Genomic DNA, 12,775 nt, shown 5'->3' on the forward strand with positions numbered 1-12,775 from the left:
CCTATGCCATCACAAATGGTACAGACACTTTAGAAGTACACAAGATAGAGATACTGTCGGCACAGGCAGGAGAACTCATAGCCCTAACACGAGCATGTCACTTAGCAAAAGGAAAGTCAGTTAACATCTACACTGATTCACAATATGCCTTTGGAGTTGTACACAACTTCGGTACATTGTGGAGAGAGAGAGGATTTCTCACATCACATGGGTCCAGAATACAGCATGCTACACTCATCACTGCCCTCTTAGAGGCCAGTCAGTTACCAGAGAAAATTGCAGTGCTAAAATGTAAAGCGCACACAAAAGGAACAGATGAAATATCAAAAGGAAATGATTTTGCAGACAGTGCAGCCAAGTTAGCAGCAAACACAGAATTAAGTATACCACACCGCCAATATACAATACGAGACCCCTTTTCTGACATCCAGGATGTCCAAAGTCACGCCACACCACAGGAACTGCTAGAATGGAAGGAAAAAGGAGGGGTCCTTACAGATCAAGGCTGGATGACACCTGAAAGAGCAGTATGGTTTCTACCGGATGCCATGGTACAGGTTATGGTAAACACCATACATGGACCAGCGCATCTGGAAAAAAAAGCAATGTTAGACAGCATACAGAATATATGGCACAACAAACATTTGAGAACTGCAGCCAAACAAAAAGTTAAAACGTGCATGATTTGTAATCAGTTCAACCCAGGAAAAGGCACAAAGGTGGAACAGGGAGGATTCCAACCCCCTGACCATCCATTTGAAGTTCTCCAGATGGACTATATCCAGATGGAGAGATGTAGAGGTCACAAGTATGTACTAGTTGTAGTGTGTGCTCTGACCAGATGGACAGAAGCCTATCCCGTCCCAGATCACACTGCAACAACAACTGCTAAACAATTAGTTAGAGAGTTTTTCCCGAGGTATGGGTTGCCCCGTGTCATCTACTCCGATAACGGCCAACCTTTTTCCTCTGAACTCATGAAGCAAGTGTCTCTTCTGTTAGGGTACACTTGGAAGTTTCACTGTGTAAGACATCCTCAGGCAGCAGGTCTAGTAGAAAGACACAACCAAACTTTGAAGACAAAATTGGCCAAGATATGCACTGACAAAGGCGTGGACTGGATGGTAGCCTTACCGGTTGCCCTCTTTTACATGCGTATGGTAGCCCATTCCAGAACTGGCTTATCTCCATATGAAGTGGTCTTTGGCAGACCACCAAATATGTGGGGTACGCCAAGGCCTAAAAGAATAACTGATGTTGACAGTACTATGCTGACTGACTACTTGGCTTCCTTGATGTCTGCACTCCAATCTTGTCGTTCTCAGGTTGCTGCCACCTTCCCTGACAAAACCAACCCGGAAGAACACGCCATCCGACCCGGGGACTGGGTCCTCGTGAGGAACTTCGACCGGACCAGCCCCCTCCTGCCCAGGTGGAAGAACCCAAGACTCGTACTACTAACAACACGGACAGCAGTGAAGGTCGAGGGCAGGAAGGGCTGGCTTCACGCAAGCCACTGCCGGAAACATTTTGGACAAAAAGACACTGTTGCTGGTGGCCCTGCCAATCCCACTGACATTGTGACTGAACAATCTTTATTGCCTTTGGAACTAACCCCACAACAGGACTACAAATCAAAGTTAAGGTCTGCCATTCGGACTCTGGCTAATTAAGTCCATTGGGCGTCGGTCCAGTGGTGAAGCAGTTGGAGCATGGGAATGGATTTTAACACCTTGACTATGTGGGAGAAAGAAAAAAATGAACTCTAGAAAAAGACATAATGGTCCTATTATATGTTTGACAGTATTATTTTTCCTCATGGCAGTTATGACGTGTCATGGTTGGATTCTCCACACTGTTTTTCCTCCAACACAACACACCTCTCATACACCCAACAGCACTCAGGAACACACCTATCACGACCTACCCCCTCATGAACAAGCCCATAGACTAGCCTTGCGAAACAATACCTTCATACAGATGCTACACCACACTCAGCAGGCCAGTAATAGCACCAATTGTTGGATATGTGGCCGCATCCCACCTCAACAGAACAAGGGAGGGATGCCTCTTTTTCCTTTCCCATTCTCTTATAATTGAACTTGTGAAGCCTGGTTCGCCCTAATAACAGCTGACGATACTACCCCCACCTCCTGCCCTGACGGAAATAATTCATGCAAGAATGGGTGGCCTTGGGGGGATTTAAACAAGGTACTCAATACTGCCTGTTACCCTAATAAGGAGGGAGATCCTCAGGCGACCGGTACAGTCCTAGAAAGTGAAGAATACAAGCAAGGGAACATGACCATGTCCTACAAGATGTTAAATACCAAACCTAAAAAGAATGCTGGTCCCCCTTCCATCTCGGTCTCACCAGTAAAAGGACACCTGTGCATCCAGAAAAATGTGTCTGTTCCATTAGGACACAGTGACTGTCATATCACTAAGTTTTGAAGACCGAGGAAAGTCCTCATTCCTAGCATCTCGCCATACTTATTTCGTCTGTGGCCAAACGGCCTATGTGCAGCTGCCCTTGAACTGGGGGGAACTTGCTTTATAGCATTCCTGTTACCCCCTGTCTTTGTGGCCCCATCCACTTACCACCGAGACCTCCTAGTGCCCCATGTCAGATCGTCCTGGGGATGGCAACTGCTGTCAGCAGCAGGTATAATATTCTTGATAATAACTGGATGCTGCCTTTGCATCCAATGTGGTCCTGCCCTGTGCGGTCTATGCGCTGCAAAATGCATTCCTAAACCACTTGTCCAGCCGAGAGAAAGAGAAAGAATCATGTTACAAGAATGTATAAATAATCTCATGCAAATTGAGATATAATGTAGGTACACTCTGGGGCAAGGAGGGAATGTGGAAATAAAATTGACAATTGTGCCCCATCATTTCCCTGTTTCTGCCTGACAGCCATTTTTCTCAGACAAACACCCATTTTGTGTGTGACATGCTCTCAGCAATTTGTCTGAAAACTGTCCTTCACATCCCCATTGAATCTTGCACAACCCCCTGCTCCTTGTGGTCCAAGAAGCCTGTCTGTGTGCCCTCCCCCAGTTGTGCCAGAGACTCAGCCACATCCTGTCCATTGTTGGTAACTCAGCCTGTCACACCAACTGCCCTGTGACCACCCCCAACTGAAAGAGGAAGCACGAGGTTAGGCCCTGAAACCACACCAACTAATAGAGGAAGCACAAGGTTGTACACTGTGAACACACACATTTCTGTGGTTCTGCCAATTCTGGGAACCAGCAGCAGATAGTTACAACTCCGCGAAGGGTTATCAATGTTCAGACGGGATGGCGCACAACATGTAGTGGTAGAGTAGTTACGAAAAGGGTAAGGTTGTTTGGTGCAGCTTGTTCAGAGAAAACCCTATAACTCTGAAACCCAAGGGTGAGAAGGATAACCCTTATGTGAAATAAATGTCAAATCAAGCGCACACAACAATTTCAATGATATGGGTAATCAAACTAAATGTTCTGAATGGATAAGATCACACACTAGTGTCCATTTTCATTCTTGTTTTTAATTGGTGTATGGATGTTTCTCCTATTCAGAGAAGATCCATAAAAACAGAAACCAGCCGACACGTGTTTCGTCAGTAAGGGTGTTAACCCAATGACTCTTCAGGGCTGCACTAGTATATAAAGTTGTGTTCTCGGGGGAACGGTGATAATTCCATACCGCTCCTGTTCGGGTTGCCAGGTCGTAATGTGCATGGGTCTGCACACGGAGAGGTTGAATGGACCAAAAGTATAGGTCGACAAAAGGCGGGTAATGCCAGTTGTCAGTATTGCAACGGCGCTTAAGCCGTTGCGTGGAAATGAAGGGTATTAACCGGATACCCTTCAGCCCTGAAGAGTCATTGGGTTAACACCCTTACTGACGAAACACGTGTCGGCTGGTTTCTGTTTTTATGGATCTCCTCTGAATAGGAGAAACATCCATACACCAATTAAAAACAAGAATGAAAATGGACACTAGTGTGTGATCTTATCCATTCAGAACATTTAGTTTGATTACCCATATCATTGAAATTGTTGTGTGCGCTTGATTTGACATTTAGCAGCAGATAGTTCCTGTTCTTAACTGTAAGACACCCTGCACCTGGCATCTTAGTTCATTGACCACCCCTTCCTGTGTTTCAGCCAATTCCCAGAACCAGCAGATAGTTCCTGTTTTAAGAAATAGTTACTGCAAGCCAGAGAGCAGATGGTCTCTGTTTTACACAAGATAGTTCCTCTTTTTGACATGAAGCACGAGCACAAACCCCAAATGAGGAAGCCTCCCCCTTCCAACTGTCAGACTATTTCACATCGCAAGTCCCCTCACGAAGCCTAAGACACGCCCCCATTTCTTCACAATCTGCTCCTCTTGCTAATTTTTGTTCCTCTATCTGCCATGACCTGTTTGTTCCTCTATTTTGCCTCATGACCAAGACTGTATAAATGTCCTGCTGTTGAAAATAAAGACATCCCACTTCAAGAGAGGGACTTGAGAGATTGCTCCTGTGCCCGCTTGGCGCTGGAAGCGCTCCCCTTAACTCGAGTTATTGGTCTCCTCCTCCTTCATTTGAGCACCACAGACTCCTCGCTTTGCATTGACAAGAAATTATGATTTATTAAGCATAGAAATTCAGAAATGAGGTAATAAGTAAATTTAATTTACCACAGCCCGGCAGTTTGTATGTGCACAGAGTCATCCAGGCGTGTCGCTTGCGGAAAAAAGGTAGATTTATCTTCCACATGCGATTGTCTTTTTGTGCTCTTGTTTACTACCCGCTTAAATTGCGCATGTGGTAGTGGAGTTTCCCATAAATCTTTCAGACTAGTCGCAGTCAAAGACTCCTCCAAATATGATTTTGCCGGCATTTTAGAGGAGGAGTTGCTTAAATCTTGCCAGAGCTGATGATTCAATGTAGTTTCTGGTGTGTTCTTCATTTTATGCCAACACTTTATGTAAGACCCTCTTCTTGCAAGCAGTTGGCTGGTCAATCCAAATTCTAATCGGATCTGGGCTTGTGAGGTGTAAGTTGGCAGGTTAAAAAGGAATCGATAGGCCCTTGCAATGGTTATGTCCAGTAATTCCGCGTCTTTGCCTCTTAGAGCCTCACTGCCATAAGTCAAAGATGACTCTATTTTAACTTGCGCCACGCGAAGCAGTGGCAATAAGGTAGGGCCATTCAAGTTTGCCTTTAGCTGTTTGAGTGTGGTTGCTGCCAGCATCCCTTTCCTCTTGATTGCCTCTAATTGGTTTGAGAAGCAACCTCCTTTGTTAACCAAGATTCCGAGATATTTATATTCCGAACAATTTGCAAGAGCCTTTGTTCCGAGGAACCAGGTATGTTGTTCTTTATTCCTAGTTATAGACAGAACTTTGGTCTTGTTGGTGTTTACTTCTAGTAGGTTAGATTCAGCAAATCCATGTAGCGTGTTGATCAGATTTTGCAGACCTACTTTTGTGTGGCTCACCAGGACCACGTCGTCAGCGTAGGATATGCTAGGCAGCGCTTTGCCCCCCAATCGTGGGGCGTGCGCATTACAAGCTTCTAGGATAAGTGGCAGGTCGGCTGTAAATAAGTTAAAAAGGGTTGGCGCTAAAACGCAGCCTTGCTTTAGGCCTTTTGTGGTCGAAATTCGCCCAGAGAGATGTGTGCCATTACCGAGCTTTACCTGAACCCACGTGTTGGTGTGCAGTTCAATCAGTAGGTTTAAAAACTGTCCCGGGATCCCCCAAGAGGCCAGTTTTCTCCAAAAGTTGGCCCGGTTGACATTGTCGAAGGCCGCCTTAAAATCCACAAAGCAAAGGTGTAAAGCTTGTTTAGACACCCTTGCCTTGTCAATAAGTTGTGAGATTGCGAGCAGGTTTGTTGTTGTTCCCATGTCTTCGCGAAATCCCGTTTGGCTTGATGGAATTAGGTTGCAGGTTTTGGCCCAATCACGTAGCTCGGCCAGTAGGAGCACCGCAAAGTATTTGGCCTCGATGTCTAGGAGTGCTATCAGGCGGTAGTTTTTTGGCAAAGTTCTGTCGCCCGCCTTATAAATAGGTGAAATAATTTAGCCTCTCCAAGAGGCAGGAAGGCGTCCAGATCGGATGACAGACATATATAGAGGGGTCAGCGTTTCTGCCCAATACTCCGGCTCCAATTTGAAAATGGCCGGGGGAATTCCATTTGGCCCTGCTGCGCCATCTTTCCTTCCCTTAGAGATTAATTTCTTTAGTAGATCTGCCACGGTTCCGGCTTCAGCTTCTGTCCATGGCGGAGTTGTTTGTGGCTGTTGGCCCACTGGAATGACCTGGTTCATACATGTTGGAGCGGCCTGTTGGTTGAAATGAATATCAAGGAAAGATTCCCAAGAGGATTTAGCTATGTAAGATGTTATTCCGCTGTTCTTCGGGTTTAACATTTTATTTATTGTAGCCCAAAATTGGGCGCTGTTATTCTCAGTAGAATTGTGGTACAGTTTCGCCCAGAAGTCCTCTTCATTGGATTTTTTTACTGCCCAGTTCAGTTTTTTGAGGTCCGCCCGATGCTTGTAGAGCTGTGCTAGGGATGCCCCATCCCCGGGCTTTTTCTCAGCAATCTTAGTGATTTATTACTTGCTTTTTTGTGAATATTTTGGGCTGATTTCTGGGCACTTGACATCTTCCTTAGAACCCCGAAGCTAGAGGATGGCAAATGCCGTACATTTGTAGAATATGCTTTTGCAAAATTGACCGTACATTTTTCCCAGTCGTCTGCTGGGTTACCTGAGGGATAGTGTAGACTGTTTAATTGGAGTTTTGCTGCTTGTAGAACCTCCGCCGTATTGACGACAGAGGTTTTTATTCGTCTGAGGTTTATGGTATGGCTTGCGTGTGGTCCAGCTGGGTTGGAAGAAATTACGTCCGCCAAGGCACAGAAGGAGACTTCTTGAGGACGGTGGTCACTGTCTCCCTTGTCCCCTAAGTTAAAGCCCAGCACGTAATGAAATAGAGGAAGGGAGACCAGCGTGTAATCAATTGTAGAGGTTGCGTTGCCTGAGTTGAACGATGCCACAGATGGAGAATCCTCAATCTTCCATTTAGAACCCTCAGGCCTGTGTTCCAGGTCTTCCAGCAGCTCCTTCGCAACCTTGGGGGTTTTGCCTTGCCTGCTAAATATTTGGAGTGGGATATTCCAATGGTATGACTGTACCTGAGTGTCGCAGTTCAAGGATGACCCCAAAATGCATTGGTTGAAGTCTCCGGATAGAATTACACTTGGGGAAGTTTGAAAAGTCATAACATGATGCAGATGGTCCATTAAGCTCTTTGCCCCTACTTTCTTCTTTTGGGTTAATATAGGTGTTAATCAGCTGAATCTTTCTTTTTTCCCCCCAAGGTTTAGGGCGATCTCAACTGAGTTTATAGCAGGTAAATTGGTATTGAGTCCCTGCACGCTGCCAACAGTTGAGATTTTAATGTATGTTGCCAGACTGCCTGCCAACCGTCCGAACTTACTTTTCCTTGTTGCTGGAGAATGGAGGCAGGTATAGCCCTCTATATGTACCGGCTCCTCTAGCCATGTTTCCTGGAGGAAAATGATGTTGAATGCTTTCACATAGTTTAGGAAGTCGTTGTCAGCTACTTTGTTATTAAGGCCATTTATGTTCCATGAACATAGTTGCAAATATGGGACCGCCGAGCGCCTGCATGATTCCATTGAATTTCCTTCTCATTGTTGGTTGCTTGATGCGTTACAGATTCTATAAAGCCGATGTTCTAACGTGTTGTAAGAATTTGTATTCATTGAGCTGTTTTTACTTGTAGTCACCTGCGTAGTTGTCGGATTAGCCCAGTGCACCCCTCAGCACCGATCTTGTTCCCGAGGTTGTTGTGGTTACTCCCTGCTTAGGTCTCTCCAGCAGGGGCAACGGGTATCCTATGTTATGGTACATGGCAGATTTGATCCCCCCATGTTTTAACCACATCGATGCTATGCATTTTCCCGCTGTGTGCTGGAATCAACAAAAACACATGTTACATGACGAGCTGGGCTCGTCATGAGCGTAGCAGGAGGCTACCTCATGACGAGCCCAGCTCGTCATGAGTGTGGAAGGGGTTAAGGAGATTTTGCTCTTCTAAGATTTTGTTTGTGATTGCGGACGAAGCCCATGTTGCTTTTGTGGCTTCGTTGCCGTGTGGCCTTTCAGATTTTATGAATTCTATGGAAAGAAGGTCAGCTGAGGATATATTGTTTAATGCTGGAATGTTTCTAAGCAGCCGTAGTAGATTGCCTCTATTCAGAATATCAAATGGGCCCTTTGATTCATACTCCGGAGTAAAAAGAATGCTAGTAGCGGTCCTGTTTGTGTCGTTCGATTGTGCTGTTGACTGGTGGATATAGATTTGGTTCCTTAAGTCATTATTGTCAGACTGCGAAGCGCTTCCTGTACGGGTGCCAGCTAGAGACAGATTCTTAAAAGCGGAAGGTGATGGAACTGTGGGGACTCTCGCTACAGCGGAATATAACTGGGTTTGGGGGCACGGGAGCCCATTTTCCGTCTGATCTTGAGCTCTTGCTCCCTTACAGTTAATGATATTAGATCCTTCTTGTACCGAGGCCAAGTTGTTGTTTGACGGTGCCCCCCTTTTTCCTAGTATTGCCAGCACTTTGAAGGGGCTGGCGTTGTTATCCTTATCCAGGCCCTTGTCTTCCATTGTGTGATGGTTCCTGGTGTCGCTGCCGGGCAGAGCCGTTGATACCTCCTTTGTTGGTGCCCCTATGGGAGAAGCTACATCTTCCTCTTTTGAGGGGGAACTGTGCCTCGTTGCGCTTTGCTCTTTGCTTGCGTCTGGTCCTATTCTCAAGTCAGTCTTGCTGCCCCTGTCTGTTTCCCACTTGGAACATTGGGTAAACTTCTGGCATACTTGTGGTTGTAAGTTTGTTCTGACCGTTTCTCTTTTGCTACCGCCGCCCTTTCGCATTCAGCGCTGGCGTATTGTTCTTAAACGGTGGAAGAGAGTTTGTTGTCCCATGGCCTGCTCGCAACTCCTGGCTTCCATCTGATGGCATCAGTGTGCCCTTGTCATCAGTGCTGGCTGAGATGGAACCTCCTTTTGATGATGCGAGGAAGGATATGTCGTCAGTGGTCGTGTCCTGGTGACTAAGTTTAGGCCCTTTTGGCAGCCCTTCTATCAGCGAGGATACTATTTCAGGGAGAGCTGACAGTTTATCAATGATGGGACCACAACTGCATGCCAGTGTTGCCTCTTGCTGGGCTCTGCTAATTAATGAGTTTAGGTGACCAAGTTTCTCGTCTATTCGTCCAACAAAGACAGCCAAGGTATCAAGCAAAGTCAGCTGCAGGTCCATTTTGTTGGATTGGAAATGAAGAGTATCGACGGTTCGTTGCATGGTGTTTAGCAAGATGTCCCACGTGTTTGCCACATCCGTAGCATGAGTCCCAGGTGAAAGGCTGTTTTGACTTGGCAGTTTGTTAGGTGTTGACGAGAGTGAGGAATTTGGTAAAGTGATTGAGCTTGTGGGAGTGACCTCTCGATCAAAGCCCCTTTTGGTTAGCTGAATTTTGTTAATTGATTCTTCTTTGAGTGGGGAGGTTTTGGCCTGAGTTGACGGAATATATGAGGCAACTAGGTCGGCCCACTCCTGTGAGCCCAGATAAGTTAAATTGGTGGGGCCGTCACTCCCAAGATTTAGCGGTTTACCCCGTCCTCAGTTGGCGACGCGTCCGATTTAGAACTATTCGCTTTACCTTTAGTACTTTTGTCTGTGGTCGGCGAGTTGTTTTGATTGACTGAGTTACCCGGGTTTTCACAGCTTAGGATTTCTTGCCATTGAGAGAGGTCCTTCCCCCTGCATGTTGTATGGTTATTCAAAGAAGAATAGTTTGGATTCTGCCTTATTGCCGGTAACGGTAGAGTTAAACTGGTTGGTGACGATGAAGAATTGATGTGCATGGGAAAGAAAGATAAATATGGCTCACATGAAGCGTCGCCTGACCTCGGGGCTGATGGACTGCGGATAGCCACAACCGTGGGCTCGCCTTTGCCTTCACCCTTCGCCCTTAAGCCCTGAGGCCCTAGTGATCTCTCTACGGATGGACTTAGAGCAGGCTGGCCACCTGGTGTTGCAGCGTGGTTCGTAGGCCCACTTCCTTGACCCAAGGATTGGACTTTTTGCAGTTCGCAAGAGGATTGCGGGGATAGCGGGAGAAGTGAGACCTGGAGACCCAGGATTTTGCCGCTGGTCGAGAAAATGGTCGACAGTGGATCCTTCAGATAGTAAAATTTTGATGTAATTTTAGGTTGTCTGAGATCGGGACAAGAATTCACAGCCAGTAAGGCCTGGCCGCTACCCCCTCCTCTTTCTCCCAGTGGTGGGTCCTGGCATCCCCTAGGTTCACTTCCATTGTCCACTTTGTTAGTGGTAGCGTCTGCTTTCTGCTTTGCCTTAGCCTTGATTTTCGGCTTAATCTCAGGGTGCACCCTTTTTTTTCCTGACCTCATGCTTAGTTGACCATTGATTTAACCAGGATGTTTAATACGGGCCACCCTGTACAGGGTTTTGCAGCTTTTGCAGCAAGGCTCAGTGGGTGGCCTCAAGATTTCCAGGTCCCGAAATTCAGGGGGAAGGGAGCAGGGGGAAGCAGACCCAAATCTCACGTACCAAGTCCCAGGACGTCTTCCCCCCCTCGCTCGACTGCCCTACCTGGATCGCTGCGTGGCTCGGCGGCCGAAACTACAGTTTAAAATGTGCCCTCATAACTTTTTCCGTACTGGTTGTCTCCGGTTTCTCACATGGCCTCGGTGACTGTTTTCACCCCCTGTAGCTCCTGGTGTCGCAGTAATGCCTGGACCCTACAAGTACTTTAGGTTTTGTCAGGAGCTGGCTTACAAGCTGCTTTTCAGACCGCTACAGGCACCAACACCACAGCCCAAAGTCCAGAGCACAATCCTGAGCAATCCGCTGTTGTCACGACTCCACAGCTCCCGGCTATAGGCAGCTCCGTTGCAAGGATACTGGGGTCGGTGGTGTCAGGAAAAGCACCTGCCGCTGGCCGATACCGGTGATTGTGGCTGTCACAGCCACAGCCCAACCCCAACTGCTGTCTGCCAAAGAGGATTGATGCACCTCAGTGGTGGGGGGTAGTGGGGGGGGGGCAGGCAGGCAAGGCAGGCAGGAGGCGGGGAGGGAGCTGAGCAAGAATCCTAGCAAAGTACCTGCACGTCCCGGTTCCGGCCCCTGGTCTCCTGACCCCTGGTCCTGGTCCTAGTCCGGCTGACAGCTGCACCTCTCTGCTAATCTCGAATCTCGGGTCTCTAGCCCCTCCAGCGAGGGCGGGGGGTGGCGGCGGCGTTGTTCTCCCAGCGCTCAGCACGGCTCGTTATCGCAGCACTCACGCCCGACCGCACCCAGCTCGCAGCCCCGTTCAGCCCTCAGCTTCTCGCACTCGTCTGGCAGTCCGCAAAACGTGGCCTGGATCACAAAACCTTCTCTCCACCAGCATCAGGTTTCGCAAGCCCCTCAACCGCAGCGGGTATGATCATGCGTTATGGAACACTGCCGACCAATTAATCGAGGGGATCAATGTGACAATCTGGGGGTTTGACAGGAAAGGTGGTTTTTTTTTTAACACATCCCAAAACGTCAATGTCTGTAAATGATTCAGAATTAGGAAAGCACAAAAGAAGCACTTATTTTTTTTTTGTGCTTCTGAAGTTTGGTGGAAACAAATATTTTAATATGATCAATATATTAGGTGATGCAATTCCCACACATTATAGTTGTGCTTGTATAATTTTATCAGTAAAACTGTATGTCTGTGCAAATGTATTGGTCGTTTCAATTGAAAATGGGTTGTCTGTAATGGGAGTGCGCTACAACAATATGCATACTCCATTCTACACCCCTGCACTCTATGGAACAATACGACTCTCCACTCTGACACACCACTCTATGCTACTCCACGCTACTCTACTGCACACTTTGCTATTCTACGCTACCCCACTCTACGCCTCAACATCACACTCAACTCTAAACCCCCACATTTTACTTCACTTAGCCCTCTCCACTCTACGCCACAACACTACGCTACTCTATGCCAGTGCACTCCATGCCATGACACCACCACACTCCACGACAGTCTGCTACACACTACTTTATGCCACTAACTTTTAGCCATGCTGAACAGCCATACAGTTGTACAACATGGCTAAAACTAATTTGCAAAGCCAATAGCTCATGCAGAGGCAAGATCTTTTGGCTTTGCCATTGCTTGTTTAACTTTGTTATTTTTTTCAGATACTGTTGGCATGTTTTTTTGCAATCCTCAATTGATTTACAAGGCAAAACCTACTGGCTTTGCCAATGTGTTTTTTGTTGTTGTTTTTTTTACGGCTGCTTACTAATGGCTTAAGCTTTCTAGAAGACACTTCAACAAATAAGTAAAGTCAGAAGTACAGGCGGGGGCTTTGGCTCAGCTTCCATGAGCCATAGCTGTTCACATGTTTTTCATAGCGATTGCTTGGCTGGACTGTCGATGCCATTCGTGGATGGTTACATTTGTTTTCCCATTAGATGTGCTGATGGGCCACTAAATTACTTTTTCGACTGAAGATGCAACATGATGTGTAAATCGTAATTGATATGCTGTGTATTCTTTGTATTTACTTTGCTGACGCAATTGCTTTTTAATTAATAGTCTGAGGCTTTTTTTGTTCAGCAAGTGTCTGCTCTTTGCATGCCTTATCCTGTCATAAAGGCACATTGCTACTCAATTAT

The 12,775-nt window shown here is 46.8% G+C and overlaps 2 protein-coding genes across 2 annotated transcripts in view; one reads left to right on the plus strand and one right to left on the minus strand.

The window, feature by feature from the left end:
- The window catches only part of NUP37 (nucleoporin 37), a 240,694-nt gene that overhangs the window by 204,001 nt on the left and 23,918 nt on the right, over positions 1-12,775 (minus strand). The gene's annotated exons all lie outside the window — the stretch shown is intronic.
- PARPBP (PARP1 binding protein) overlaps positions 1-12,775 on the plus strand; it is a 236,194-nt gene that overhangs the window by 21,694 nt on the left and 201,725 nt on the right. The gene's annotated exons all lie outside the window — the stretch shown is intronic.

This window comes from Lissotriton helveticus, chromosome 1_1 (genome assembly GCF_964261635.1).
Source record: "Lissotriton helveticus chromosome 1_1, aLisHel1.1, whole genome shotgun sequence".
Classification (NCBI taxonomy): Eukaryota; Metazoa; Chordata; class Amphibia; order Caudata; family Salamandridae; genus Lissotriton; species Lissotriton helveticus.